This window comes from Monodon monoceros, unplaced genomic scaffold (assembly GCF_005190385.1).
Source record: "Monodon monoceros isolate NGI ecotype Baffin Bay Population unplaced genomic scaffold, NGI_Narwhal_1 Super_Scaffold_5, whole genome shotgun sequence".
Taxonomy (NCBI): Eukaryota; Metazoa; Chordata; class Mammalia; order Artiodactyla; family Monodontidae; genus Monodon; species Monodon monoceros.
This window is the reverse complement of record NW_021703782.1, coordinates 78,162,917-78,172,824: the sequence shown is the minus strand read 5'-3', so window position 1 is coordinate 78,172,824 and position 9,908 is coordinate 78,162,917. Positions and strand designations below refer to the sequence as shown.

The 9,908-nt window shown below is 48.2% G+C and overlaps 1 pseudogene; it reads right to left on the bottom strand.

Annotated features, from left to right (window-relative positions):
* Positions 1-4,605: 4,605 nt before the first annotated feature.
* On the bottom strand, positions 4,606-5,312 carry LOC114884466 (annotated as a pseudogene).
* Between the last annotated feature and the right edge of the window lie 4,596 nt (positions 5,313-9,908).

Below are 9,908 nucleotides of genomic sequence, written 5' to 3'. Positions count from 1 at the left end.
TACAACTTTATGTATGGACATTGAAATTTGAAGAACATGTAATTTTCATGTGTCATAAAATTCCTAGATTTCTTTTTTTGAGCAAGAGCCAGTCTTGCATGGGCATCACGCAAAAAAATAGGTGGTCGGATTGGGCCAACGGCTATGGGTCACCCCCAGGCGCCTGGCTGGAGCAGAGCTTCTCACTTTAACGTGAATACAAATTACTTGGGGATCTTGTTAAAAGGCAGATTCTGATTCAGGAGACTTGGGGCAGACCTGAGAATCTGCATTTCCTGTAAGCTCCCAAGTGATGCTGATGCTGTTTGTCCACAGAGCGCACTGTGAACAAGGGGCCAGGGAATGTTCCAGCTCAGCCACTCTGAGATCCTAAGTGATGCTTTGATTACAGATCCTGCTGTTCACTGACGAAATGCTAACTCAGAGGTCTGGACACAAGCAGGCCCCGGTGTTTTCTGTACAGCCTTCACCTCTGTCCTGGTTTTTCTTGCTTTATTTCCTTATTTTTTGTGTTTCTTCTCTCTCACCTTCTGCCACTAGAACATAAGCTTCTTGAGAGCAGGGACTTTGTTGCTTTGTTTGCCACTGTCGTCCTACATCTTGCACATGGCAGGTGTTCAGAAAATATTTGTTGAAGAAATGAATGAATGACGCAGGCGGTGCCTGGTTGGCCTCTCTTATTGCTCATCCCCGCTGGGACTTTGTCGTTCTATCACCACCTAGTGGGCACTTTTGTGTACTGCAGGGCGGGGGAGAAAAATGCTCTATATGTGTATGACTGACCCAGGCAGGAGGTAGAGGAGGCTGCTGTGGGCAGAGAATTGCCCCTTCGGATGCCCCTGTTATCTGTGTTCTTGTCTGCTGGCACAGAGCTCCTTGGAGGAGAGTCTTCCTGGAGGAGGTGGCATTTGAGCTGAACAATGAAAGCAATAAGATTGGGAATGGTGGGAATGAGACGGAGGAATGGCATTCCTGGTAGGAGCAGCATGAGCAGAGGCCTGGGTGCTGGAAAGCGTGGGCGTGTGCCAAAGGGAAGAGAAGTACAAGCAGCTGAGATGGGCAGTGGAAGGTGAGGCCAGATAATGACATAGGAGGAGGGGAAGAGGCCCCAAGGAAAAGGAACTTCCACTTAAGTGTTTGATCCGTGCCAGGTACTTCACACGCACAAGGTCATTTAACCCCTGCAAAGGCCAGTGAGGCAGATTTTAGGACCCCCATTTTACATATAAGGAAACTGAGGCACAGATTGGTGAAGTGACTTGTCCAAGGTCACACAGCTGACAAAGGGCAAAACGGGATTTGAAATGAGCTCATCTGATTCTTTCCTCCCTGATGGGAGTACTTGCCCCTGGTTTGTGCTTGAAGGGGGTGCATGTTGGTGGGGCATATGCAGGAAACTAGGAGCTGGGGTCCAAGACACCCAGAGGCCTGAGTGTCTTCCTCCACACTGTCTCAGGGCCTGACAGCTTCGTGACCTGGGAGCCTCCCTCTGCTCACCGTCATGGTCCTAGAGCCCTGGCCTGAGGGGCAGGATGGCTGGGTTCTAGTCTGGGCTCCCTTCACCTCTCTGAGCCACAGAGTACAATGGCTATAATGATTTGTAAAGGGACCTCAGAGATCTCTTACTTGCCCTTTATATAGATATGGAAACTGAGGTCCAGAGAGGGAAAAGAACACCCTTGATGATGCACAACAAGCTAGGCTTAGTGCAGCCTTCATCTTGGCCTATGCCTGGGTTTGCATCTGATGGCTGGAAGCTGATGCTGCCATACAGAGGGCCTGAGCCCCGGACGCAGAGGGTAGCAGAGGGCCCAGCTGGGCCCCCTTGGACAGCCCAGGCCCTTGGATAATATGTTCAAGTTTCAGTTCCCAGTGAGGTGTGTCCCAGGGATGGGGTGAGTGTGTGGAACTGCAGGCTGGGGGGAAGGGAGGGAGGCTTAGCAGGACCTGCCCCACAGGCTTTCTGGAGGCTGGACTCACCAGAGCAGAGGGGTCTGCAGGCTCCAAGCAGAGCAGTGACCTGTCCAAGCCTCTTGCTAGACTGTCTAGACTCAGGTTCCCCCCATGGGCCAATTTGGCCTCGAAGCTGCCCCAGCAGCTGTGGAAAGTCCTACACGTGGATCCGAAAGCAGGCACCATTGCCCAGATGCTGCGACCCCACTGACATGCAAACACCTGAATGTGCTTGGGCAGAGACGAGCAGAAGGTTACCACAGTCCGATCTGCAGGGCTCCCTGCGGCAGGAGCGTGTTATTTCTGCTGGGGATTTTTACCAGAACCCTTTCTGTAATCCTCAGGCCATGGCTGGGGTTTAGTAATGAACTGTAACAGCCGGAGAACTTGGTTCTGTGAGCTGAGAACAGCTGCTCATTCTCAAATGAGTCCTCTTTTCCTGATGACTGAGTTCAGCTGTAGCAAAGGGGTCGGGGTAGGGAGCAGGGATCCAGGACAAGAACAGCAGCAGTGCTCACACAGGGCCAGAGCCCAGCACCGCTTTTATATAGATGGAGCCTCGGAGGCCCAGGGCGGCTGTGAGGTTGGGGGCAGCACAATGCCATATGCAGACTGGACTGTGGGTATGGCAGAGCTGAACAAGGGGTTCCCCAGAAGCAGGCTCTTACCTGAGGATTCATGTGCAAGTGATTTATCCAGGAAGTACTCCCAGAATGAGCCAGGAAAGGAGTGGGGCACAGGAGGGATGGGGGTGGGGAGGGGGGAGGGGAGAAGATAAATGGCGCCATCTCTGGCCTGGTCCTGCAGAGGGTAGCTTCAGTCTGATCCTGAGAGGGGCTCTGGAGTGTAAGTTACATCTCAGCGTTGTCAAAACCCCGGGCAAGGGAGCTGGGCTTCCATATTCCCTGCCCCCATCAGTCAGCACCACCCAAGGTGCTGAGTACAAGGGGATCTGAGTACAGCTTCCCAGAGGAGTGGCCTTGCGCTGTGATGCAGAGCAGGATGTGCAGTTTCTGCCGAGGAGAAGGGTCTGAGCAGGACCCAAGGGAGGAGCTCAGGCACGTGGCCGGAAGGCCAAGGTGGCCATATTTAGGACAGGCCAAGGAGGAGCATGGAGCTCGGAGGGATGGCTCAGCTCCCGGCAGGTTGCAGGTGAAGTGCACTCAACTATTTCAGCAAAGGTCCCAGAAACCACCTCCGGAAACCCCTCTCTCATTTGCCGCTGTTTGTGGCCAAAACCCTGAACTGTGACGAGGAGGGTCAAAGAGCTCAGGTGAGAGGTAGAACAGTCTTATTCAGACAAAACCGTTCAGAAATGAGTCACTGGCCTGACCTGGGCCCCAAGAGGCTCTGCCAACAAGAGCTCGGGGGCCCCAGGCGAGATGGGCATCAGGCTTGGGCCCAAAGTGTAGAGCCACTAGTTGGCAGCCCAGGGAGATGGATCTGTGTTAGTGGGAACTCCTGTCCCTTTACTTGACCCCACTTCCCTTCTCTCCATCCCTCCAGAGAGGCCCCACCTGACCTCCTGGCCTCTAGCCTCCTCTCCTCCAATCCAGTCTCCTGGAGTTGCCAGAAGGTCCCCTCTAAAAAGCAAATCTGGTCCTGTCCCTTCCCTGCCTGCCACCTTCCCTGGCTCCCCACTGCACTCAGGAGAAAGACCAGAGCCCCGGTGCTCTCCCAAGTCCTCTCCTGTGATGACGAGGCTTAGCCCGCAGGGACTGAGATCAGCAAACTTGGGGCAGAAATCAGGAGTCTCAGCAGCTTCCCAGAGCCCACAGGCCAGGGCGGCACTGGCTTCAGCCCAGCTATCCGGGAAGAGGGAAGGGCAGCCCCGGACCCGCCCCAGGGCCTCGCTCTCCGCTTTGCCTCTGTAATTAATTTATGGAAAGCATCTAAACTGGGAGCCAACACAGTCCTGCAAACCTCGTCTAACCCCTGCCTCCACCGGAGGGAGCAGCGCCCTTGGGGTGGAGCTTTTCTTACAGTGATTACATTTGGTTTTATTTCTGGAAAAAAACAAAACAAAAACGAAGCATTTAAGGTCTAATTTCCCCAATCACCTGTGTAATGAGGAGGCTTCCAAGGGGTGTTTGGTGAGGCCACAGGGAGCCTTGCAGTCCTGCAGCCCCAGGAGGGCTTTGGGGACTCAGAGTCTAGCTCATCAGAAGCTCCTCTTGGCTCTACCTTTGAGCACAGCCAGAATCCGACCTCCTCTCTCCCTCTGCTGCCTCCACCCTGCTGAGCCACAGTCACCTCTGCAATGGCCCCCTGGCCATCTCCCTTTCTCTGCCTTGCCGTGCTCCAGTCTCTGCTCCCAGGCAGCCACAGCCAAGCCCATTGCTCCTCTGAGAAGCTCTCCCAGGGCTCCCCGCTCCCTGGGGTGATGCAGGAGTCCTGCCAGGCTCATTACGGCCACACAATGCCCTCCGACCTCACTGCCTCCCTGGAATCCCTTGATGTTGCACACTCTGCCTACCAGCACCCCTGCACTAGGTATTCCCCCTGCCTGGAACGTCCTTCCCGAGATCCGATATCTGCAAAGTCTGCACCCTCGTTTCCTACAGGTCTCACTCAAAAGTTTGCCCTTCACAACTTCCCTGATTGTACTCATGCCCCGTTCATTCTCTATTCTCCTCACTCTGCTGTATTTACCCTCTTACCACTCATCACCTGAAAATCCTTATTTTCTGACTTATTGTCTTGTTTCCCTCTATTCTCCACCAGAATGTCAGCTCTGAGAGCAAGGGATTTGTTTTTGCTTCAACAGTGAAAAATTTTATGTTTAGAATTAGCCAGCTGGACTCAGTTTTGACGATCTCAATTTTGTTGGCAACATCCAAAGCATCACAGTCAGGAACCAGTCGAACATATGCCTTCTTCTCTCCACCGGGCCTGGTCAGGGTGTTGACCTTAGTTATGTCAGTGTCACAGAGCTTCTTCACAGCCTGTTTAATCTGGTGCTTGTTGGCCTTGACGTCCACAATGAATACCAGTGTGCTGTTGTCTTCTATTTCCTTCATGGCTGACTCGGTGGTGAGGGGGAATGTGCTCTGATGGCATAGTGGTCAAGCTCTTTTCTCCCAGGGGACGTCCTTCCGAGGCTATCTGGGCTGCCTCCTGAGCCGCAGTGTTTTGGGCCGTTGGAAGGTGGGTGACGTCCGGATCTTCTTTGTGTGTGGCTGTGGACAGATGCCTTTCAACGCTGCTTTCTTGGCCTTCAAAGCCTTGGCTTTGGCTTCCACTTTGGGAGGGGCAGGGGCTTCCTTCTTCGCCTTCCGGCACCATCTTCGTGAGAAGGCACAAGGGATTTGTTTTGTTCGCTGACACATCTCCAGTACTGAGACAAGTGCCTGGCACATAGCCGATGCTCAATAAACATTAATCAAATGAATGAATGAAATGCATCTGTCATGTGACAGAGGGGGTGGGCAGAGATCTCTGAGATGTTCTGGGGGCATCCTCTCTGGGTGCGTGGAGTCAGCCTGACCTTACCTCCTGCAGGAAGTCTTCTGTCCTGGTTCTAAATGAAGTTCTGGCTGCAGGTGGCAGCTCTGATCACTCAATAGGACTGATTTTCCTTTGGTGCACACATCACCTCTTCCAGGGAGCCCTCCCAGAACCCTTTCCAACCCTCAGGGAAAGTTTGTCCTGCCCACCCCTGGCCTGACACTTTCTCCCTTGTGGTCTGTTTTGGGTGTTGATGTCAGGCTGAGGTCCCTGGCAGGCACCTGACTCATATCCAGAGAACACCTGGAGGGCCACTTCAGCTCACGCTTTACAGGGCCTCTCGTGGGGCCTAAGTCACACCTTCTCCTCACTCAAGCCTCAGAATAACCCTCTGAGGTAGTTATTATTATCCCCATTTTACAGATGAGGAAACTGCGGTCAGAGGCCACAGAAGTGACTTACCCAAGTCCCACAGCTGTGTCACAAGGTGGAGTGCAGCCGTGCTCCGTGGCCTCAAGGCCAGCCCCACTGCCTTCAGCATGGTGCTCAAAAAGGGTCTGGGGAAAGAAGGGAAGGACAGACCTGAGTTCTGGGTCTCCTGAGTGAGCGATGAAGATGCTGTAAACACAGCATGCCACTGCTGGGCTGGTCCGTGTGGCCCATCCTTGCTCAGCCAAGCCCTCCTGGTGCTCTGTGCAGGGAAAGAAAAGGTAGTAACTCTCTCTTCCAGAGGGCCCCATGGTGGGTGTGGGGATGTAAAGAAGTTGCATAACCCCACCCAGTGCCCATCCCTCATCCTCAGCCTCTCCCTGGGGCAAAGACAAGGCCCAGAAGAGTTGACTGATGAGCCAAAAATTAGGGACAGAGCCGGGACCAATGACTCTTGACATCAGTCCTGTCTTTTTCTCTGATTCCACCTGCTGTGTCTGCAATGCCTATATCCCGAGGACCCAGACCTCAGTTTCCTCATTTGTAAAGTGGGAAAATTGTACCTATCTAATAGGATCAAAGATTAAATGAGGTAACACAGGAAAGTGCCCGGCACAGTGCCCGGCAGAAAGTAAATTCTTAACAATCAGTGCATATAGTTATTAGCTGGTTCCAAGAGAAGCGCCTATGTTGCATTATCTCCTCCTTCCCTGCCTTACAAATGGTGTCTCACAGGTCTACAGCTGCAAACTTGGTTGTTAGAAGAAGACCTATTTCTTTAGGAAAAATAAAATAAAATAAAATAGTAGTGCCCCATTGTGGAGATGGTATGACAAAACTAGCACAGCGTGGCTGCATTTTGTGAACATTTTAAATATGCAAGGTAAATATCTTATGAATGTTAAATATTAATAAAGTCTCATTTTGTCTGAATTCTCCCACCTTTTAAAATGTATGTCAAGAAACAAATAACTTCAAAGCTGTCCAGTTAAGCGAGCTGTCAACTGGATTTACAATATTGCCACGTAGGGCATTTTTTTAACTGGTAAACTAATGTTAAGTGTCTCCTCTCGTCTTTTGTCAAGATTAGTCTCAAATTTGGAGAATTTTGAATTATGCCCCGGCAGGACTAGACCCTTCCTGGAATAAGGTGCAGTGGTCCTACACACACCTGTATGTCACCGGGGCCAACCATTTGGAAATGGCACTTTGACAAAACCCATCAAGAACCATAAGAACCATTTATATACTTTGACCAGTTATTTACTGAGGAATTTATCCTAGTGAAATAATTTCAAAAAAGCAAAGCAAAATGTAAGCACATGAAGATGTTAACTGCAATGTTGTATACAGTTGAGGAAAATGGTAAACACACTCAATCTACAACAAGAGTGGAATGATTTAGTAAATTATGCTTGAGCCCTTGATGGTTCTTCAGCCAATAAAAATGATCATTTTGAAGACTATGTAACAACATAGATAATGTTTATGTTCAAAGGTTTCATATCAAAGGAGAAAATGCAGAACTGCATTGAGACTCTGGTCCCTACTGTCAGGGCAACTTTCTTTCCTTGTTGTCTGGTCCTCACAACAGCCCTCTCAGGTAGACAAAACAGGGTCATTATTTATACTCCTATTATCCAGGGGAGGAGAGACCACAGGGACTCAGATTCTGAACTGGGACAGCTCCTAACACAGAACCTAGTGCTGCCTCAGAGGAGCGTGTCCCTGACTGCGGGCCCAGCAGCAAGCCCCCAGCTCCTGAGTGAGGACAGTGTAAGACAAAGCCCAATTCTCACATACCCTCCCATCTCATCCAGGAGGGGTGGCCCCTGGGGCTTCCTCTTCTTCCTTCTCAGGCTGGGATTTCCCCTCTTGGGCAATTTGGAAGAACCCCAGGCCCAGGTCCCACCTTGCTCTGAGCTGGGCTTATAGGAAGCCCCTTGTGCACAGCTGACCCATGAGGTCATGTGGGAAAACCCTTAGAAACTCTAGTACGTGCTGCAGGTGCTGCTGTTCCGATTATTAAAAACAAGTGTTAATGTGAAATTTTTCCATCATGCAGACACTGTTGGTAATAATATAATCAGCGCTCCCCTCTCCATTGCCACCTTAGGAAATAAAACCTTACGGGGACACTTGAAGCTTCCTGGGTGCGCCTTCCTGATCCCACCCTCTACCTCTGTCACAAAGGTAACCCAAAACATAAAGGGACGTTTATCTATAAATATTAAGTAGTATTGTTTTGCATGCTTTTAAACTTTCAATATGTGGCTTCATATTGTCTTCTATTCATTCAACAAATTCACTTGGCAAATATTTATTGAGTGCCTACTGTATATGAGGCACCCTGGGAATATCAGTGAACAAAACAGACAAGATCACTACTCTTGTGGTGTGTACATTCCCATGGGGTGAACCAAACGATAAGCAAAATTTATGAATTAGAGATAAACTGTATGTTAGAATGTGAGAGGTGCAAAGGGGGAAAACAAGCCAGAGAGGCGGGGGTGGAATGTTGCAATTTTAAGTAGGATCATATCCTTCTATATCTTGCTCATTTACTCCATATTATCTTTTTCTTTTTTATGAATGTACCATCTTTATTCGTTGTCTTGTCAATGAACATTTAAGATTTCTTTTTTTTTTTGGTCATTATAAACAATATTACCATAAGCATTCTTGTAAAAGTCTCTTTGAGTACACTCAGAAGAGGTTTTGGGGGTATAGGTTTGCTGGGTCTAGGGCATCTTCGACTTAACTGAGATAGATGGTACAAATGGCTCTAACTAAGGTGGTTGTACCAATGATTCCCACAAGCAGCGTATGAAGGGTCTAGTAGAGGAACTAGTTCCTCTACCTCTTCTCTAACACTTGGTGGTGTCAGATTTTTTTAAATACCTGCTAATCTGACAAGTATAAAATACTATATCTTTGTTTAAAACTGAATTTCCCAGATAACTACAAAGGTTGAGCATATTTTCATAAGTTTATTCATCACCTGTGTTTTTTCTTTAATGACTAGGAATTTCATTGACTTTTGCCTATTGGTTTTACACCCAGTAATCTTGCTAACTAATAACTGGTCTGTAGATTCCTTTGGGTTTTCTAAATAGACAATCGTATCATCTGCAAACAATGACAGTTTATCTCTTTCTTTTCAAATGTATGCCATTGATTTATTTTCTTTATTAATTTATTTAAAAACTTCTACCACTAAATGTATTAATTTATTTAAGAAAAATAAGTTCAAAAGTACAATGCTGAACAAAAAATGTTATAGTGGGCATCCTTATCTTTTCCTGATTTTAAAGGAAATGTTACTATTGTTCGCACAAGTAATATTTCCTTTAGAAGTTTTTATAGATATCCTTTATCAGTTTAAGGAAATTCCCCTTTATTTCCAATCTGCTTAGAAGGTTATCATCAAGCATTATATACTTTTATCAAATACCTTTTCTGTGTCTGCTTAGATGATCATACGTTTTTCTTCTTTAATCTATTAATGTGATAAATTAGCTCTATAGATTTTCTAATATTAAGCCATCTTTGTATTCTTGGAATAAACTCAACTTGGTTATGGTATATTATCTTTTTTTTTTTTTCAAGAAGATGTTGGGGGTAGAAGTTTATTAATTAATTAATTTATTTTTGCTGTGTTGGGTCTTCGTTTCTGTGCGGGGGCTTTCTCTAGTTGTGGCAAGCGGGGGCCACTCTTCATGGCGGTGTGCGGGCCTGTCACTATTGCGGCCTCGCTTGTTGCGGAGCACGGGCTCCAGACGCGCAGGCTCAGTAGTTGTGGCTCACGGGCCTAGTTGCTCCACGGCATGTGGGACCTTCCCGGACCGGGGCTCGAACCCGTGTCCCCTGCATTGGCAGGCAGATTCTCAACCACTGCGCCACTAGGGAAGCCCGGTACATTACCTTTTTTATATACAGTTGAATTATTTTAATAATATGTTACTTAGGATTATTACATCTAAATGTATGAGTGAAATGGGCCTGCAATTTTCCTTTCCTATGCTATACTTGTTTACATTTTTAATTTAGTTTATTTATTTATTTATTTTTGGCTGCCT